The sequence below is a fragment of the Mus musculus genome, chromosome 6 (genome assembly GCF_000001635.26).
Source record: "Mus musculus strain C57BL/6J chromosome 6, GRCm38.p6 C57BL/6J".
NCBI classification, from domain to species: domain Eukaryota; kingdom Metazoa; phylum Chordata; class Mammalia; order Rodentia; family Muridae; genus Mus; species Mus musculus.
The window spans coordinates 118011305-118031034 of NC_000072.6; the positions used below are offsets into that span (position 1 = coordinate 118011305).

The following is a 19730-nucleotide window of genomic DNA, read 5'->3' on the forward strand; positions in this document are numbered from 1 at the left end:
CCTCTCCCGCGGCACCTTCGCCCCGCACCCTCCTCTGCTCGCCCCGCGCCCTCCTGCTCGCTCCCCGCGCTCGTGCTCCCGGGCGCCGGCTGCGGAGGGAACTGCTCTGCCCGCAGCTGGCGCAGCGCGGGGGCGGCCGCGGGTGGGCGGGAGCCGCGGGCCGGGGCGCCGAGCATGAGCCGCCGGCGCCGGCCGCGCGCTGCTCGGGGCCGGGCTGCGGCGCGAGGGCGGCGCGGGAGCGACGCTGGCGCTGACCGAGGTAGGCAGCGGCAGCCCCGCGCGCCCCTCGGCTCCTCCGGCGGGCCGTCCCCTCGGGTCGTCAGCGCGGGCGGGCGTGGATCCAGGGACGGGCGCCGGGTAGGGCGACAGGGAGCCCCGCGTGGAGTTCCTGGAACTCCGCCCTGGGCTGGACGGCGGGACCCCTGCGCCTCCTGCACCTGCCGCGCGCGGGGCGGCCGGGACGAGCATGGTGGGAGCGCACCGGGTAGCAGGCGTGGGCACCACTGGCAAGTCCACTGCCCAAGGCCTGGCGTGGGGGAGGGGGCCGGGGATCCGAGGAGCTCAGGGCTGCGCAGTTGGAAGTTTCCATTTGCTCTTCTGCGTTCTGGGTCTAGGGTGGCATCTCACGCATTTGCTCTTGGCAAGGAATTGGGATGTAAGCACTGCATTTGAGGGTAGAGAGCCAGGGGACATGGTGAGGTGTGTCCCTCTGTCCCGTGGGCTAGGGCTAGGGTCATTTGAAGGACCGTTTGGGAGCGTACACTTTGACAGGTACAGCTGGCTGATTCTGGTCAGAATAAGCGTGGTGTGTGTGTGTGTGTGTGTGTGTGTGTGTGTGTGTGTGTGTGTGTGTCCGTCCCAGTCCATTCTGCGGCCTGCTGATTGGGGAGAGACTGTGTGATGGGTCCCTGATGTCTCCATCTCTAGCTACCTCTGAGAGATGCAGCTAGTGGATATTGACAGAACCTGCCTCTTGGAAGCTGCCTGGGGGTTGAGACAGGTGATCAGGTTCCCTCTTTCCCTCCTCAGGACACCGAACCCCCATTTCTGTCCCCACCCCCTGCTTTTATTAGCTGTATCCCTCTGTGGGACAAGGGAGAGGCTCAGATGGCCTCCTGCCCCAGGTTTAGATTGGCACCCAGGGGCGGGCCTTCACCTCCCAGGGCTCTCCCATTTTCTTCTTGATTTGGTCTTGTCCATCCCAGACTCGGTGGGCAAGAACCTCCCTGCTGGGCTTGGGCTCTCCAGAGCAAAGCAGCCCCCCATAGCCTGGTAGAGAGTTGGGAGACCACATTTTTTGACTTGTGAGCCATGGGCAGGCTGCAGACCCCTCTGAGACATGGGTGTTTCCATGTTTGGCTTCCTCTATACTACTTTACCTCAGCCCAGGAAGAAGCCCCAGAGTAGGAGGACATCAGGGACTCCAAGTTGTGGCCTGAGGACAGAAGAGTGGGTTCCATGCCTGGCCAGCCTTCCCCCACCCCACTTCTATGGCTGTGGGTTGTAGTGGCCCAGCAACCATTTGGGTGGTTGTCAGCTTGAAGAGAGAGAGAGAGAGAGAGAGAGAGAGAGAGAGAGAGAGAGAGAGAGAGTGTGTGTGTGTGTGTGTGTGTGTGTGTGTGTGTATTTTCCTGGGCCCATAGCCTCTGCTTCTGAGAAGCGAATACCCAGATTCTATGATAAGGTGTGGAAACTGTGTTCTCTTGTTCATATCCCCTGGGATTTGGAAGCCCACTCAGATGTTCCCAGACAGTGGTGCCAGAGGCCTGGTCTGAAAACCATCCAGGAGTTTGTCTGTCTGTCTGTGTCTGTCTGTCTGTTTGTTTCTGAGATGTGCTTTCCTGTTACCAGTGGATGCTGCCTTTTACCTGGCAAGCCGTGGCAATGGAACCGTTCATACAGAACAGATCGGGTTTTGGTGTAACTTAGCAACTGCAGACAGAGGAGGAAGGAGAGGAGAGGGAGGAAGAGAGTCAGAAGAGAAGGGGGAAACGCTGGGCCCTACAGAGGCCTTGCTGAGGGAGTAAGCGGCACCTGCATAAAGCCCCCACCCCCCACTGTGAGGACCACTCTACTCTGGCTTAGGGTTTTGGCCAGTGTTGTCCAGGGCAGCTGACAGGGCCTTGGAACTGTCTTAGAACTGCTGTCTCCCAGAAGCTACAATGCAAAATAGGTCGAGAGAAAAGATGCCATGCCAAGGCCGGGGTCGTTGAGCCCCTCCCTGCTATGGAGGGGTCTCAGAAGACTGGGATGTCCATGTCCACATGGCCCTATGCCATAGGTGAGGCCCTGCTGTGGAGAGAGACCTGGTCAAGGCATCGCTGGACTCTGCCAGGTCCCTACCTTCTGCTCTCTGAAGGGATTCCTCCCTCCCTCCTTCCCGCTTTTCCTTCTGAGGCCATCTGCTCCAGCTATGGTCTGCTCTGGCTGTTTTTCTCTCAGAGCTTCCAGAATCTGCCTTGTGTGATTTCCGCCCACTCCAGGCTGCCTCCCAGGTTTCTTTGCTCTCCAGCTTGCCCACTTCCCTCCTGCTTGGGAGTGTGCACTTAGCAAGGAAGTGGAGGGAGGAGGCAGGGGTACTGTGGGGCTTGAGGTGGGGGAATGGCCCTGATACCCTCTGGTACCCCGGCCCTTTGGGGGGTCTCGGGTAGACACATAGCTCTCTTTCTGGTGATGTGCCTTTCTCACATCTTTCTGGTCTGTAGATTGGGGCTGTTGATACATGTGAGGGTTAGCCACAAGGGATTTCCCAGTTCAGTGTGGACAAACTGTTATGAGCCCACCAGTACAATGTTGTTGGGTTGGAGTCACCAGAAGGGTTCCATACAGCAATCCTGGGACATAATTTGGGAAAGGTGGCTGGAACCAGCAGGGCTGTGATGTGATTAGAACATGTGGGGCAGGCAGAGTCCAAAGGGCCAGGATGTTGCGGCTCAGAGCTGGAAAGGGCCTTGTGTTCTGGGAGAGCTGGCAAGTGGCGGACTTAGACACCATAGATTGTTACCTGTCAGTTGAGGGAGTTAGGTGTAAATGTTATCCATGACTAACCCTACCTAAGGATGACAAGGAGAGATGCTGCACAGGGAGACCCAGATGGCTATGCGTATCTCTGAAGAACCACCTTTGGCCATCCAGGTGCAATTGAGCGTGATTTAGGATTACCCTTCCCGTGCCCGTGCCCTGAGAAGCGTCTCTCTCATCATTAAATTGACACAGAAACTTCCTCGGGGATCCTTGGTTGGTTCTGGGATGTGAAATAGGTCACTTAAGATGTAGTCACCCTCACTACTTTGAGGACCACTTTGGCTTGGGGCTAGGCTTTGGCCAGTGATGTCCAGGGCAGCTGGCAGGGCCTGGGAAGCTGGTCTGTCCCTCTTGAGTTGCCTGTGAAGTCAAGGAGCAGAGCACTAGCTAACTCCTGGAAGGGAGGCCTGAAATTGGGCCTGTGGGACTTGCACTGACTCTGAGTAAAATAGCCTGGGGCAGGTGCTACACACACACACACACACACACACACACACACACACACGCACGCACGCACACGTACACACACACAGAAACACACACAGACATACACCAGTGGGAGCTCTCCCAACACCAGGGTCCAGCATTGGGAATATGGGGTGCTTTCAGTTCCCCAGGTGAGAGATGGTGGTCCTCAGAGGTGAAGGGATTTGCGCAGGGCTCTTCTGTGCTTAAGTTCCCCAGCTCCTGTCCACCCTCATCCCCATGCAGGCTGACTTGAAGATGCGTTCTCTGCCTGCTTACTCCGCTGTCTCACCTCCCACTCACTCCCTGCCCACTCCCATCTGGCACTCACCTCTCCATCAGGGAGACCCACTGCAGAGGCTGTGGACTTTACCATCCCGGATTCCAGATGCTCTGTATTCAGGTCTGGCTGCCTGGTTCTTGGTCCTCCCTCTCCTCTGACCTCCCTGGAGGCTTCTCTATGACTTTACCTCTTGTCTGAGGTCAGTTAGTGGTTTTATCTGTCAGGACCTGGATCCTCCCTGCAACCACAGCTTTCTTCCTTCACATTGAGCTGACCCCAACTCCCACCAGCCCCTACTTGGACCTGGGGCTCCTTTAGCATGTGTACTGTTTGCTGACTTTCTTCTGGCTGACCATGGGTGGGCTATCTACTGCCATCCTGCCCCAGCGCCTCGCTTGCTTCAATACTGCTATCTGAGCAGCCAGCTGCAGTCCCCTCTTGCATTGAGGCAACATTCAGCCTGGCCTAGCCTGCTCCATTCTTCTCTTGAACCCCCTTCCACTTATGGAACCCCCTCTTCTGAGCCTGAACAGTTCCCATGGCTTCCTCCCTATAATGCTCTTTCCCTACGGGGGCATGGTCTCTGCTAGGTCTCCCTTGGCCCTTAACATTTTTTAAAGTGACTCTTCCTGTACAGACATGGTATACAGGTACCCAAAGCCTTTACATTGAGTGTCTCCAAGTGTCTTGTCTGTCAGTGATTTCCTAGACCTCAGTCTACCTCAATCTTTTTGGAGCCCCCCACCCCATCTCCAGGACACTGGCCATTCTGATGAGATGTGGGTTGAATTCTCTGAGCTGCTGGGTATAGTGGAGCAGAGGTGAAGATCTGTGTCTGAGAACATTGAATACAGAGGCATAAGACATGTTACTCTCCACCTTAAGGAGAAGAGAGAGGAATGGATGTGAGAATCCTGGGACAGGTAGAGGGTGTGGGGAGAGGACCTGTCCTGGAGGGGTTAGTGGGGACAGAGCCAGGAGGCCAGTGCCCTGCCTGTCACCATTATTCCCATTTTCTCCAAGTATCACCCTCAGCCTCTACCTTAAAGAGAGAGTTCTCCCTGGATGCAGTTGCCATGACAACACTGTTAACAAAGACTAGCTTCTGTGGAGGAGGCTGGCTCACCCAGAAGCTGAGGGTGTTGGGAAAGGATGTGCATTCTGATGAGTGTATCTGCAGAGCCTTGCCTCCCCTCCCCCGCCGAGGTCACCCAGATCTTGCGGACCTTTCCTGACTTTTCAGACTGTGACAATATCTGTGTGTGCCAGCCCACCTCAAACCCACCACTTCCCTGCAAACCTCCCTGTGTCCCACCTAAACCAACATGACCAAGGAACTGACTGACTGGTGTAGCTTTGTCCCTGGAGCACACATTGTACCCTCTTCCTCAGTGTCTAGGACAGTGTGACTGGTGTCCCTGAGGGAAATGGCATGCCAGGTTAGTCATGAAAGATGAGGGAGTTTAGGGGAAAGGGGTGTCTTTAGTTGGCCTGCTGTTTATCTCAGGTCCCCTTTCAGGACAGGACCTTCTTGGCATGGCCAAGAGTGGATCCCTCACATCAGGGTTAGACACACCTGCCTACTCATATATATGAGTTGCTAGGTTGAATTCAGAAGAGCCATGCCTCAGTTTCCCCATCTTTCAGTGAAGGTAAGTGTAGACATTAAGAGTCCCGGACCTCTATGACACACAATTCCATCCCCATAGCTCTGAGATCATCTGGTAAAGATATGGGACATTATGGGCCAGGAGGACACAGTGCTTCGTATCTACCTGTGAAATCTCTCCAGCTTGGCTAGCGACTAGGTTTGCTTTTGTCCACAGTGCTGAGCGCCTGGCCTTCCAGGTGTGGACAGCGGGTAGAGGGATGGGCTGAGGCATCTCAGTTGAGTCTGTCAGATCCAGGAACCACACTCTTCTTAGGCCAGCAGGGGAAGCAGTAATGAGTCCCACCAATCCCTAAGAAAATCACGTAGACTAACCTGCTGCCACACCCAGACACTGTTCCATAGTGTAAGAATGACAAACACAGGCGGATGTAGCACCAGGACTGGCACTGGAAAAGGAGACTGTGTGTGTCCCAGGCCTGTTTCCTAAGAGACAGGGGATACCAGACTGTCCTGCCCTATCTCAGTGCAGCACTGTTCGAGGAACAGGGATAGAGAATGGCCCCATCACACCAGCAGGTGCCTGAAACCCAGAGAGCTTAGTGGTGCTGGAGGGGGGTCCTCGCTCTCCATCCACTGACCAACGAGCCTCTCTTTCCTGGCTTACTTCATGTACTTACCCCACTTCCTCTCTCCCTTCCTCCCTTCTTCCTTCCCTCCTCCCTTCATCCTTTCTTCCTTCTACAACTTAGCCATCTTGGAGGCTCTTTCTCCCCCCACCCCATTCTTTCCACCTGGCCCAGGGTCCCCTAGGCCCCTGCCATTTTCTCTAATCACAGTTGGCCCTATGATTTCAGAAGCCAGGTCTAGACCAAGAATTCCACATGTGTGACCTGCAGCCGGGTTATTATGCAAGCCCCAAACAACTCTGTCCCCCTTGCTCCGCTCCCCATGTCCCATGCCACTCTACCTCCCCTGGCCATTGCTGGGTCCCTCATCCAGCTTCTCTCCACCCTCAGACGTGGTATGCTTCCCCCCTTAGACTTTCTCCACACTGAGTCCAGACTGGCCTGGCCACCCTCTATGAGAAGAGTCCTCTTGTCCTTTCTGCTGATGTCTTCAGTGGGTGTTTGGTTCTCCTTTGGGGCAGGCACACTCCACTTTTCTCATTACACACCAACACTCTCTGCCTCACCCGTCACCTGCTCTGTTCAGCTGCCTTCACTGTCCCTGCCCCAAGGACTTCAAAGCTGGAGTCCTGGCTAGGGTTGGGGAGGGGCTGAAAGCTTTCCCTGACCTCTGGGATTGTTGGTGTTTCCCCGCCATGCCTCCCCATCCTACGATGTCTGGTCTTGCCAGTTTGGGCCTTGAAGCAGGCTTGCTTTCTTTTCCCATTTTTTGACCTCTGTCCTCTCAACTTCAGGTTACTGGTGACATTCTGCTGTCACATACCAACTGGCTTTCACCTCACCACAGCATGGAGGTGGATGGGGAGGCAGGAACAGAACCTTTCCTTGTGGTGGGGCTCTGGGAGCCCTTGGTGACCTGTCTTCTCCTGTGTGGTAGTAGTAACATAGCCTGTGGTAGCAGGGGGCTCTAAGCTCGGAGATTAGCAGTCTTCCAATAGGGAGTGTCGTGCAAAAAGCAGGAGTGGGCAAAGCTGCACAGGAACTCAGGGCTGATACACAGGTGCAGCAAGAAAGTCCTCTGCTGATTTTGAGCTCCAGAAAGAGCGAGAGTGAGAGAGAGAGAGAGAGAGAGAGAGAGAGAGAGAGAGAGAGAGAGAGATGCTATGTTCTCTAGATAGAATATTAACTGTGACCATTTACTTTACTTAGAGCCCTTGGCTATTTCTAAGCATAGTAAACTTGAAGTTGTGATGGTGGCAGCGGAGGGGGTGATGGAGGTGTCAGTGGCAGTGGTGGGGGTGGGAGTGGAAGAGACCATGGTGCTGATGGGAGGAATGATAGCAGAGGTGTTGGTGATGGTGGTGGTGGTGATGGTAGTTATGGTAATGGTGAAAGCATTTGGTGATGACGGTGTTGATGGGTGTGGGTGTGGTGACAGAGGAGGAAGTGGCGGCGGAGGCAGTAGCTGCGATGGTGGAGGTGGCAACAGTGTGGAGGAGACAGGGGGATGGTGGGAGATGCTAGAGGGAAGTGTGATCCTTAGATCCTGGCAACAGAGCCATAAAAGCATTCTAATATCTGCTTGGTTTGAGGAGGGCCTTGCTAAGGAACAGTCAGACCTGTGATTGTGGCACGTGGGTGTGTCTGTGGGTGGGTGCACACTTGGCTAGCTAGCTCTGCTCCCTGTCTTTGCTTCCCCTTGCCCTGGACATCTGCCCCCACATACCTGTGGGAGCTGCCTGTCTTTGGGGTATGGGGCGCAAAGCTGCTTCCCAGAGAACAGTGTGGAACAGACTGGCACCCCTGTGTCTCCTGGGAGCTGAGTTGGAATGGGGGAAGGCAGGAACAGGAATCTTAGCCACAAACAGAGAAAGAATCATTTAGTTTCAGCCCCAGTCCTGCCGCCAATATCCTATAAGGCGTTTGGTTTATCTTTGTGCTTCTCAACCTCAATTTTCACATCTGTGAAGTGAGCTCAGGTCTTCTTGGGATAATGGTGTGTGTGTGTTTGTGTGTGTGTGTGTGTGTGTGTGTGTGTGTGTGTGTGTGTGTGTGTGTGTGTGTGTGTGTGTGTGTGTGTGAAATGCAATAACATCTGAGGATAAGCCCTGGGAGTGTCCTCTGAGTTACTGGTGCTGGGGTAGAGACTGCCTGCCAATACAATCTCAGGAGAGCCAAGTGCCTGGAGACGATCTGACAGGAACTGTCATGGGACTTGGGTTGGCCAGGCCCAGGGTGCCAGGCTGGTCTTAAGGTGAGAATCCAGGTCTAGGCTGACTGCTCTGAAGCCAGAGGATTCCTGTTACTCTTCAGTAAGGCAACCATGCTGGTCTAGACAGGAGCCCTCAAGATCGATCCCTGGGGTGGAGAGCTAGAGGGTTGGTGAAGCCAACCCTGGATCTTCCTGTACTCCAGTACCAAAGGGGAAATAGCTCGGCATTCGGGGACGATGGAGCAGAGCGGGCTTGGCCTGAGTTTCTTGCCTCTTGTTCCTTCTGTTGCCATGGAAACAGACCAGCGAAGCTTCCTTCCCTATGCCTCACCCCTCAAACTGATGGAAGAGGCAGTCTGGAAGGAACAGGGAAGCAGAGGGAGGGAAGCCACAGACCAGCTGATCCTCGACCCTCAGATGGAAGGGTTGGAGGGGAGCAGCTTTCTCAGGGTCTGAGTACTGATCAGTGCAAAGACGGTCTGAGAGTGCAGACCCTTGTTCCTCCTCAGGGTACAAATCGCAGTTCCGCATTTATTTTAATAGCCTTCAGAAAGTAACGTGGGTTCCTGTGGAAGTAGATTTTCCCTGTCTCCAGGCTGCCCTTGTGTTTCAAAGCCCCCCCCCCCCCGGACATTCTTGGCTTGCGTACCCAGCAACCAGGCACACCATTTTACGTGGTATTTTATTTTATGAGGCCGTTAGGGTTATGTGTCTTGATTTCATGCGGATGCATCTGGGAGCATCCTCTCTGAGTGTGGAGTGGCCTTTTTGTTTGTGACTAAGTGACATGAAGGTGCATTTGTCATGTTGCTAGATTTTGGCAAACCGTCTGCCATCCCAGGACGAAGCCAGACTCCTTTTTCAATCTACACTGGGACTGTTTTTCTGCTCCTTATCCTTGCCAGTCTGATTAATGAGATACACCTTATTCCAATTTTAGTTATCATGTAATTTTAGTTAACTCATGCAATGGATTGGATTTGGCATCTTTTCCTTCTTATAAGACCTTCCTGGGACCGGGGATATATAGCACACGGGAAGTCCTGGGTTCAATTGCCAGCACTGAAAAAAAACTTACCTGTATTTTTTGGTGTTCTTATCACGCACAGAGACTTCAGCTGGACTGTTGGCCTCGTTTGTCTGTTTTGTTTAGACAGCATCCGCCTTGCTCTGTAGCACAGGCTGGTCTGGGATGCAGAATCTTCCTGCTCAGCCTCCTGTGTGCTGGGATTATGAGGTGTGCTGATATTTATTTGTTTGTTTGTTTGGTTTTTCAAGACAGGGTTTCTCTGCAGCCCTGGCTATCCTGCAACTCACTCTGTAGACCAGGCTGGACTTGAACTCAGAAATCTGCCTGCCTCTGCCTCCCGAGTGCTGGATTAAAGGCGTGTGCTACCACTGTCCAGCTGTAAGATCTTTGAATATTAGGAAATAGGTACTTTTAAGGATGAGCTTCAAATTCTTTCCCCAATTTATTCTTTTCATTTTTTGCATTTGAATTTTTGCAGACATTTAAAATATAGGTAGCAAGCACAATTATTTCAAACTGACTTGGAGTTTTAGAAACATTCATATTGAGTATAAACCTGGTGAATTTAGAGGTCTCAAGCCAACAAGAAGTCTTTTCTGCAGCTATGAGAAAGTCTCGTGTGATTTTTTTTTCATGGGCTTATGGCTTTCTTTCTCAAGTTGACGATTTGATCTTTCGGGTAGGGCTCCAGCTTATGTTTGCCACTTGCCTGACAACCTTCTATTCAGGGACCAAGAGCATCGCCTTCACCCTGCACCACGATGCACAGGGCTGGCGTTACTTTTTGACTTGCCTGTTTGTGCCCTTGCTTTGGCTGTATAGTAATGTGCTAATGCCAAGTTTTAAATGGAAACTTATTTTGAGACAGGGGTCTTACTGTATAGTCTGGTCTAGCCTTGAACATTCAATTCTCCTGCCTCAGCCTCCTGAATTATATGAGCTACTACTATGCTCAGCCCATCATCCTGGTAGTTGCTCAGTCATGAAGCTAGGTATGGCATCAGTCTCAATATGGCAATAAAGGCCTGGAAGCTCCCTGCGGAGTGGCTGGTATTTAGTTATGTTAGAAGTCTAAAGATGCCAAGAGCATGATAGAGGTACTTACCAAGGGAGAAGTGGAGGCAGGCAGGTGACCTGAGTCACCTGATGGTAAGTGACATCCATTTTGAGGGCGATTCTTTCTTTCTCAGCTAATCCTTTCTGGAAATTCCTTCATGGACAGCCCAGAGGTGTGTCTCTCAGGATGGTATAGATCCCAGCAAGATGACAGACCAACCATCACGGATCTGTCTGTCCTTGTCGACCTGGTTCCCAACCACATTGCCTTATGTTATATTTAATGTCCAAATTAAGATAACGGCATTGTAGTCCCACTTAATATAATCTAATTATCCCATATAGGATGGAAAATACATTTTTATCCCTCCAGAAGAGATGGCAGTCTCTTGAGAAATGCTTACTCTTTTACTATTCCATAGTGTACACACTATATAGATTCAATAATACTTAAGCCTGGATCTCAACTCGATTGAAGTGATGTTACACAATAACAGAACAGGAGGGGGAAATACAGACGTGTATCTGCTTAATATATGTGGTTATGTGCACACACATGCTCTTTAGACTTTAAATTCCTTTTTTCTTTTAAAAAAAGACATTTATTTATTTATTTATCCGATGTATAAGAGTACACTGTAGCTGTACAGATGGTTGTGAGCCTTCATGTGGTTGTTGGGAGTTGAATTTTAGGACCTCTTCTTGTTCCAGTCAACTCTGCTCGCTCAATCCTTGCTCCCTCTGGCCCAAAGATTTGTTTATTATTAAACATAAGTACACTGTAGTTGACTTCAGATGCACCAGAAGAGGGCGTTAGATCTTATTACGGGTGGTTGTGAGCCACCATGTGGTTGCTGGGATTTGAACTCAGGACCTTTGGAAGAGCAGTCAGTGCTCTTACCCGCTGAGCCAGCTCGCCAGTCCTAGACTTTAAATTCCTAATGAGATATCTCACTGACCTTTTCATGTAAAGTCCATACTTAAAATTCTTTATTTACTTATTCATTTTATGTGTATGAATGCTTTACCTGTGTGTATGTCTGTGTATCACGTGAATGCTTGGTAGGCATGAAGAAGAGGATATGAAATCCCTCGGAGCTGGAGTTACTGGTAGTTGTGAATCACCATGTGGGTGGGGTGCTGAGAATTGAACCCCAGATCTCCTGGAAGAAAGCTGTGAGTGCTCTTAACCACTCAGCCATCTCCCCAGTTCCTACAAACAGATTTTAAATGAAATAGAGCAGAAATATCCATGGCAACTATAATTCTCCTCTCTGGAACCAGAGCCCAGAATCTACACACACAGAGGACTAGGATGTGGAACCAGGAAGCAAGAGCCTTGCTCCACTGACAGCGTGGGGCAGACCTCCAGTGCTGCTGCCTCTGCCAGCTGCTGGAGCATCGGTAGTGGTGCTAGCTGAGAGCATGTGCAGTGTGGGTGCTGGCTGAGAGCGCACGAGGTCTTCTGGAGAACCTTGCTCCAGCCCTCCAAGCTGCTGTCCCCCGGCTGGCACAGTGACTGCATCTTTAAAAGGCCATCCCACTGATGGTGCCAGCTGCTTCAGGTTGGTGGAGGATGTGACAAGATGGGAGCATCCCACAGGCAGGAGCCCACTCTTGCGTTTATTTGGTAGTGAAGTATGTTCCTTGAAAAGGAATTCTGTAACTGCACAGAGTTTTGGTGGAAGCATTACCACCAGGAACAGAAAATCCACACCTAGAGTGTCTGTTCCAGTATGGATAAAGCGCCATCTTCCAACAATGGGGGTGGTACAATGTAGTCACCATCCCACCAGGTCGCTGGCTCGTCACCCTGGGAATGGCACCACACCAGGAACTCGGTGTTGGTGTTTGCTGCTGGCAGACCTGCCACTCAGCAGCAGTGGTAGCCGGGTCAGCCTCGGTGAGTGGAAGCTTTTTCTTCCTTGTTATGACGGAATGACCAGAGAAGAACAGCTTAAGGAAGGGAGTGCCGACTCTGGCTCACAGGCCGAGGGTGCAGCCCACCATCAAAGGGAAGGCTTGGCAGTAGGAGCATGAGGCTGCTGGTCACACTGTCTGCAGTCAGGAGGCAGAGACGTGAATGCTGGTACTCTGTCTAGTCCCTCTTTTTATTCAGTCTGGGACTCCAGCCCCTTGGATGGTGTCAGCACACTGAGGGGTAGCCTTCTTTTTTTTTCATTTTCAAAGTAATTTTTTATTAATTAGGTATTTTCTTCATTTACATTTGCAAAGCTACCCCATAAATCCCCCAAACCCTCCTCCCCACTCCCCTCCCCCCCCCCACTCCCACTTCTTGGCCCTGGCGTTCGAGGGGTAGCCTTCTGTTTTCAGTTAAGCCTTTTAGGAGAAGTATTTAAGCCACTCAATAGTGTTCTAATATAAAATGGTGCCATTTTAATGTAATATTTTAAATTTATTCTTTGAGAATTTTATATATGAGACAATGCGTTTTGATCATGGGGACCCCCCACTCCTCCTCCTGACACCACCCAGATTCTCACCCCTAAATCTCACTCCCAACTTCAAGTCCTCTTTTAATTATAGAATACCCTGCAGAGTCTAATTAGCACTTCCCATATAGGCCTGAGTGTGGGGCCATTCGCTGGGACAAGGCTGACCTAAGAGAGGCCACATCTTTGAAGAAGATCTGCAACTTATATTTTCCTTGTGTAAACAGACTGGCTGTTCCTTCCCAGCAGCCGTCAACTGTCAATGGCTCTTCAGCTAGGAGGAGGGGCTCCCGGGACCCTCCCTTACACTCATTGGAATGTTGGTTCCATTGATCTTGTGCAGGTTGTCTAAGCACGCGAGCACTGAGTTCAGTGGTTCTGTCATGTTAGAAGATGCTGTTTCTCCCAAGTTCTCTCCTTAAAGTCCTGCCTCTCCCTCTTCCATGATGTTCTCTGACTTTTGTGGGTGAGGGTTCATGACATGGGTGTTCTATTTATTTAAATTAAAATTAAAACATAACCACATTACTCCCTCTCTTTCCTCTAACCCCTTCCATGACCTCCTCCCAAACTCAAGTCCCTCTCAGATGCATGGCCTCTTTTTTTAAAAAGTTATTGATTTTTTTGGTGTGAATTTTGCATTATGCACCCCAATCCCACTCATCTCCCCATCCCTTTGTATCCACCTTCTACCCTTGCAACCTCCCCCACAATAGAAAGTAAAATAGGATAGCATTAAAAAAAAATACAATCTTGTTGTGGAAGCTGTAATGTGTCACAGTGTGTCGCACAGTCTACCCTTTGTCCACACGTCTTTACTTGCAAGTGTTCACTGCCATGAGTCATTGGTTCATTTCAAGGCCTCTGGCTCCTGATACACCATCAATACTGGATCCTCACTGGGACTCCTCTGGGATATCCTGTTGTTGCCCTGTGTCGTGGGGATCCTGCAGCTTTGGATCTGCAGGACCGGCCCTTTTATGTGTCACAGTATTTCATAGATGGGGTAGATGTTGGGGTAGGTCAACTCTGGATCTGGGCCTGGGAGGTAGCTGGGCTGATCAGTCTGCCAGCTCACCTGCACCCACACCAGTAGGGCAAGCTCCTCAGCACTGTCTGGCACCCAATGCTGTGGCCAGCAAGGGGCAAAGCCAAATCTCCACATTCTTGTGACCTCGGTCAGAGCCACCTCTCTTGCTTGCCGTAAATGTCGAGGAGCTACGGGGGTGCACCTCTTCCTTGACCACACCACACCACCGTAGACAAGTGGTGGGCCAGCTGGCCCATGCTCATCCCCTCAGGGCCATCTCACCTGCACCCGTCACCAAGGTCAGCTTTACTATTCTACCCAGGCAAGGTGGAGGGGTGGCCTCTCTTTGATGAGTATTGTTACTTACTGTATTAGTTTTCTATTGCTGTGATATAACACCACGACCAAGATGATTTATAAAGGAAAGAATTTAGTTGGACTTTGCAGTTCTGGAGATTAGAGTTCATGATGGTGGAACCAAGGCCTGGTATCAGGAAGAGCTGAGAGCTCACATCTCTAATATTGAGGATGGAGCACACTGGGAATGGAGGGAGACTTTTGAAACCTCAAATTCACTTTCAAGATGCACCTCCTCCAATCAGGCCACACCTCTGAATCCTTCCCAAAGAGTTCCATCAACTGAGGGCTAAGTATTTAAACATATGGAGGCCATTTTCATTCAAACCACCTCACACATATATATGCCTGAATATATAAACACACCCTGCTGATCCACTTAGCATGGCTTGTGTGTATTTGATTTCAAGGCTGACTACTTTGTATTGGTTAGCTAGTTAAGGGGCACATCACAGTGAGAGATGAATTCTCTTAGCAGTCATTACTTACCTGAAGTTCTTTGTCTAGGGGACTCCATAAGATTCCCTTCTCCTGCATTAGTGTGTCCATTAGATATTTCCATTGCTTAGGTCTTGTTTAAACAGCTATATGATTGAGGAATCATAGATGTAGCTTGCCTGTCATACCTAGGAGACACAGTCTCACACAGAATTCCTCTTGCTCTTCTAAACTTTCTGTCTCCTCTCTGAGCAGGAGACTCCCTATGATCCATTGATCACTGCATTATGACCCGTTGTGGCTTCTGCAGTGTCTCTGTTTGCTGTAAAGAGAATCTTCTTTGACGAGGGGTGGAAGCTATACTTGTCTGAAGAAGGGTTGGTAAAATTTAGGAAGGGGCTCTAATTGGGGAGGGGGAGTAAGGTCAACACAGAGAGGAGATGAAAAAAAGGGACAAATAACACCAGGAAGCTTCAAAGAATTGTTTTATTTTACATTTATGTAAGCTATCTATCTGTCTGTCCATCCATCCACCTGCCCCCCCGCCCCAGTAGGTTCCCATGTGGATTTTTCAAATATCCTTAGTTATTCCTCCACCTCTTCCTGTTCTCTAGCCTTCCATCCTCTTCCTTCTCACTTAAACCTTCACAGACATTGCTCCTCTCCCCCCTCATGCTACCTATGCTCTGTCTTCACTCTCTTAAGGTCTCTGTTTCCCCACTCAATGGCTCGTTTCTGGTGGGAACTAACTTTCTCTCTCTCTCTCTCTCTCTCTCTCTCTCTCTCTCTCTCTCTCTCTCTCTCTCTCTCTCTCTCCTTTCTGAAACAGGGTTTCAGTATGTAGACCTGGCTGGCCTGGAACTCATCAGGCTCCTCCTGCCTCTGCCTCCTGAGTGCTGGCATTAAAGGTATGTGCCACCACAGGTGGGTAAAACACTCTCCTGGATACACACAGAAGTATGCTATCTAGATGACTCTAAATGCTATCAAGGTGACAATTTGGATCAAACTTCACACCATGAAAAGCAAGAGTAGTGACCTACACATTTGAGCCACCTCCTTGTATTTTGTGCCTCTGGGACCCGATGGAGCCTGGTGGTTGATTGCTATCATGTATGTCCAACTTTATGGGTGTTAGGTCAGATGAAACCCAGCTTATGGTGAGTCTCATGGTAATTTGGTGGCCCATTATCAAGCATTCAGTTTCTACTAAGGCTCAGTAGGAAGTCAAGTGCTGATCTTCAAAGGGCAAATGGTTTGCAGATGATGTCTGGGCCTTGATACTAGATCTCTAGGATCTCGGCTGTGACTCACCTACGGCAGCCTGAGAGAGGCTCCAGACAGCATTCCTAGCTGCTGCTGACACTGAATCAGTGGGTCTGCCAGTTCAGATGGCCAAATGGCAAAACTGCCTACACAGCAGCCTAGAGCTGTTGAAGAGACTTTTTTTTTTTCTGTTCTAGGGTTCATTCAAAACTAGCAGCTTTGGAGACACTCGGGCTGGAGTAACACATCCAAAATAAGAAATGTGCAGCTTACCAATCCAATGCCGGCTAGGCACTGTGCTTCCTTCTTGGTGGTGGAAGGTCCTATGTCCAGCAACTTAACATGCATCCCCATACCACCAGACTCTTAGAAGTTTGTTTGTTTTTGTGATGTAGGTTTTTTGAATGTTGGTTGGATTTATTTCCTATCCTCGGATGTGCAACTACTTTATTCGCAACTCCAGAGTAGTTCCTGACTTCTGTTCACTTAATCTGGTCTATGTAATTCCATCTGTTTATGGCCCAGTGTGATACCTGGTGGAAGAGAAAGGTGGTCAAGATGCCAGTATCCTAAGTTATGATCCAGGGATGGAAGATATACAGGCCCCTGAGACAGAACAATGGAAGTATACTGATGGCATTTCTAGTTGAAAGCAGATTGTTTCCTGTGTTCCTTCTGGATAGGCATGAAGGAAAAAAAGAATTTGCAAGATCAGTGGCTTCATACCAGGTACGAGGCAGTCTGGTAATCAGCCCAAGTGAGGCAATCACATCCGGTGAAGCAACGGCAGTAGAGGTTGCCACTTGGTTAACCTTGTGAAAACTAAGTGTCAATTTCCAAGTCTCATCCATCTTCTGTCCAGACCACAGAGGATGTAGATAGAGGTGGGGTAGAAGCCATGAACCTTGCATCTTTCAAGTCCTTACCGTGGTACAAAAAGGGAGAATTTGACTTTTTCCTTTCTTATTTTTCCGTTAAAATTTTACACTATTACTTTTTGTTTCATGTATATGGGCATTTTGTCTGTGCACCATGCACATACCTTGTGCCCGAGGTAGCCATAAAAGGATGGGAGCTGCTAGGATGTGAGCCGACATGTGGGTGCCGAGAATGGAACTCGGGTCCTCTGGAGGAAGAGCCGGTGCTCTTAACCGCTGAGCCATCTCTGCTGAAGGAAGGTCTCTCCAGGCCCTTCCTTTCAATCTGTATTTTTTGTTTATTTCTCTTGTCTTACTGCTCTAGTTAAGACTTCAAACCCTGTATGGAATGGGAATGGGAACAAGTGACCTCCATATCTTGGTTCTGATCTTAATGGGAATTTAAGTCTGTTTGTGTGGTGGAGTTTATCAATTTCCATATGTTGAGCCCTCCCTGCATCTCTGGAATGAAACCATCTTGATCATGGTGAATGATCTTTTTGATGTTATTTTTTATTTTAATTTTATTTATAATGTTTCTCATTTTCTCTATGAATGTGTGTGTATGTGTGTGTGTGTGTAGTGTAGTATATGTGTGCATATGCATGTGTGTATACATGTATACCACAGAACATAAATGAATATCAGAGGAAAAATTTTGGGAGTTGGTTCTCTCCTTGCACTGTGGGTTTTGGGGATCGAATCCCAGTCACCAGGCTTGTGTGGTGAGCCATCTGCTGAGTCATCTTGTTGGTACATCATATGTTCTTGAATCCAGTTTGTAAGTATTTTGTTGAGAATTTTTACTTTTATGATTATCAGAGAGATTGATCCATAATTTTATTTATTTTTTAAACTGAAAATTTCTGGTTTCTTTGGAAAGGCAGTCATAACAAATGATGTTTTGCTGGGGCACACAGGTGAAAGGATATCTTGCTAAAGCAGACACATGAAAGAATATTTTCTAAACATCACAGACAGAGGGAGTTTGAGCATTGGTTCACTTTTCTCTGCCTCACTGTCTTCACTGATGACACGCACATATTGGTTCATCTTGCAATGGGTTGCTGGGCTTTGCTTGTGGAAACTTCATAGAGAGAAACTCCCCAAGGAACTGCCTGTGAGGCTCCTACAACTTCTGGCTCCTTCTGCAGACTCAGGCCAGTTGGTGAGCCTTACACTTTCTTCTGGATTGAACTGCCCTTGCGGATTCCTGTATGGTGTCTGCCAAGTGGATTGAACTGCAGCTGTTGATTCATGTTTGGTGTTTGCTAGTGGACTGGACTGAGAACAAATGAAGATTGGAATCATCTCTAAGAACTATTTCTAAACAGATCACTTCCCCTGTATTCTAGTAACCTTTCCTTCCCACTCCTTCTGGTGGGTGGTGGTCTAGAGGGGAGGTTGAATCTGTATTAAAGAAAGTTATGGAAAATTTATTCCTACAATGTTTGTTGTGTCTGAACCTGGTTTTTGTATAAAGGCAATGCAGGCTTTGTAAGAAGCATTTGAAGTACTCCCTTGCTATTTCATATTTTATAGAGTGACTTGAGAAAGCTTGGTGCTGGTCCTTTGAAGGCTGCAAGACTCTGCAGTGAGCTATCTGGGATGCTATTTTATTATTGTTTCAGTTTTGTGCTTGTTATAAGTATGCTTACAATGCTTCTCTCACCGTGGTTTAACTTTGATGGGTCACATGCATCCCTAAGCTTGCCACTTCTTTCAGCTTTTCTAACTCAGTGGACTATATTTTCTAAAGGAATGCCTTTATACGTTTCTGAATTTTATCAGTACTTTTTGTGGTCTTGCTTTTCATCTCTAATTTTTATTAATTTGGGTGTTCTTTTTCTTTTTCCACATTATTTTTTTTGAGACTGTGTTTCTTCTTCCCTCCCTTTCCCCTTCCCTTCTTCCCTTCTTTCTCCTCCCTCCTTCACTCCCTTCCTTCTCTTCCTTTTGTCAAAGTTTCTTTGCATAACCTTGGCTGTCCTGGAACTCACTCTGTAGACCAAGATCATGAGTTTGAGGCCACTCTGGGCTACATAGTAAGTTTCAAGCTAGTATGACCTACAGACATTGTCTTAAAATATAAACATTAGGTAGCACATTTTAAAACTTTGTGTGCTTCATCATTAACTCCAGAATATCTGATTAGTAGACTTTTATCTATAAATTCAGTCCAAGTTGATATTAAATTCCTTCCTCCATTCTGACATAGTCTTAAAACTCACTCCCATGTATATAGACACCAGACCTCTGGTATTAGAAAACCCAGGAAGTTCTTAGGAAGTAGTGATCTCCTCATGAGTCCCCTCTAGGGATCTGCTGAAATGTGAGTCTGATTATAGGTCTATAGCCAAAGACAGTGGTGACAATGGGCCCTGGGGTCATCAGCACTTCCTACTGAGCATCTTGTTCAGAGAAGGTAATTGCTAGGTCTATAGACAATGCTGCATTGATTCACTTAGGCAACAGTGATAGGCCAATAGTGAAGGTACCTACCACTGATATCTATCTCTATCCTTACCCATATTCTTATCCATGTTGATACAGATCTCTCTCTTTCTCTCTCTCTTTCTCCATCCATCCCTCTACCCTCTCTTCTCCCTTCCTCCCTCTCTCCCTCTTTTCTTCTCCTTCCTTCCTTCCTTTCTCTCTCTCTCTCTCTCTCTCTCTCTCTCTCTCTCTCTTTCTTTCTTTCTTTCTTTCTTTCTTTCTTTCTTTCTACAGGGTTTCTCTGTGTAACCCTGGCTGTCCTGGAACTCATGCTGAAGACCAAGCTGGTCTCAAACTCAGAGATCCACTTACCTTTGCCTCCCAAGTGCTGGGATTAAAGGCGTGTGCCACTACCATCCGGTTCTTTCTCCCCTTTTATAAAAAGTCATGTCCTCACACGGAAGCTCTAGCTTGCCTAGAACTCATTTTGTAGCTCAGGCAGACCTCAGACTTCCAGTGAGATTC

The 19730-nt window shown here is 49.0% G+C and overlaps 1 protein-coding gene across 3 annotated transcripts in view; it reads left to right on the top strand.

The window, feature by feature from the left end:
* Positions 1-200: 200 nt before the first annotated feature.
* Rasgef1a (RasGEF domain family, member 1A) overlaps positions 201-19730 on the top strand; it is an 80042-nt gene continuing 60512 nt past the window's right edge. For 2 of the 3 annotated variants that reach the window (NM_001362105.1, NM_001316749.2), the window contains exon 1: positions 201-259. The gene's annotated coding sequence lies outside the window, so the exon portion shown is untranslated. Of the gene's footprint in view, positions 358-19730 lie in introns of all 3 variants that reach the window. The other variant, NM_001362104.1, reaches the window with a different exon arrangement.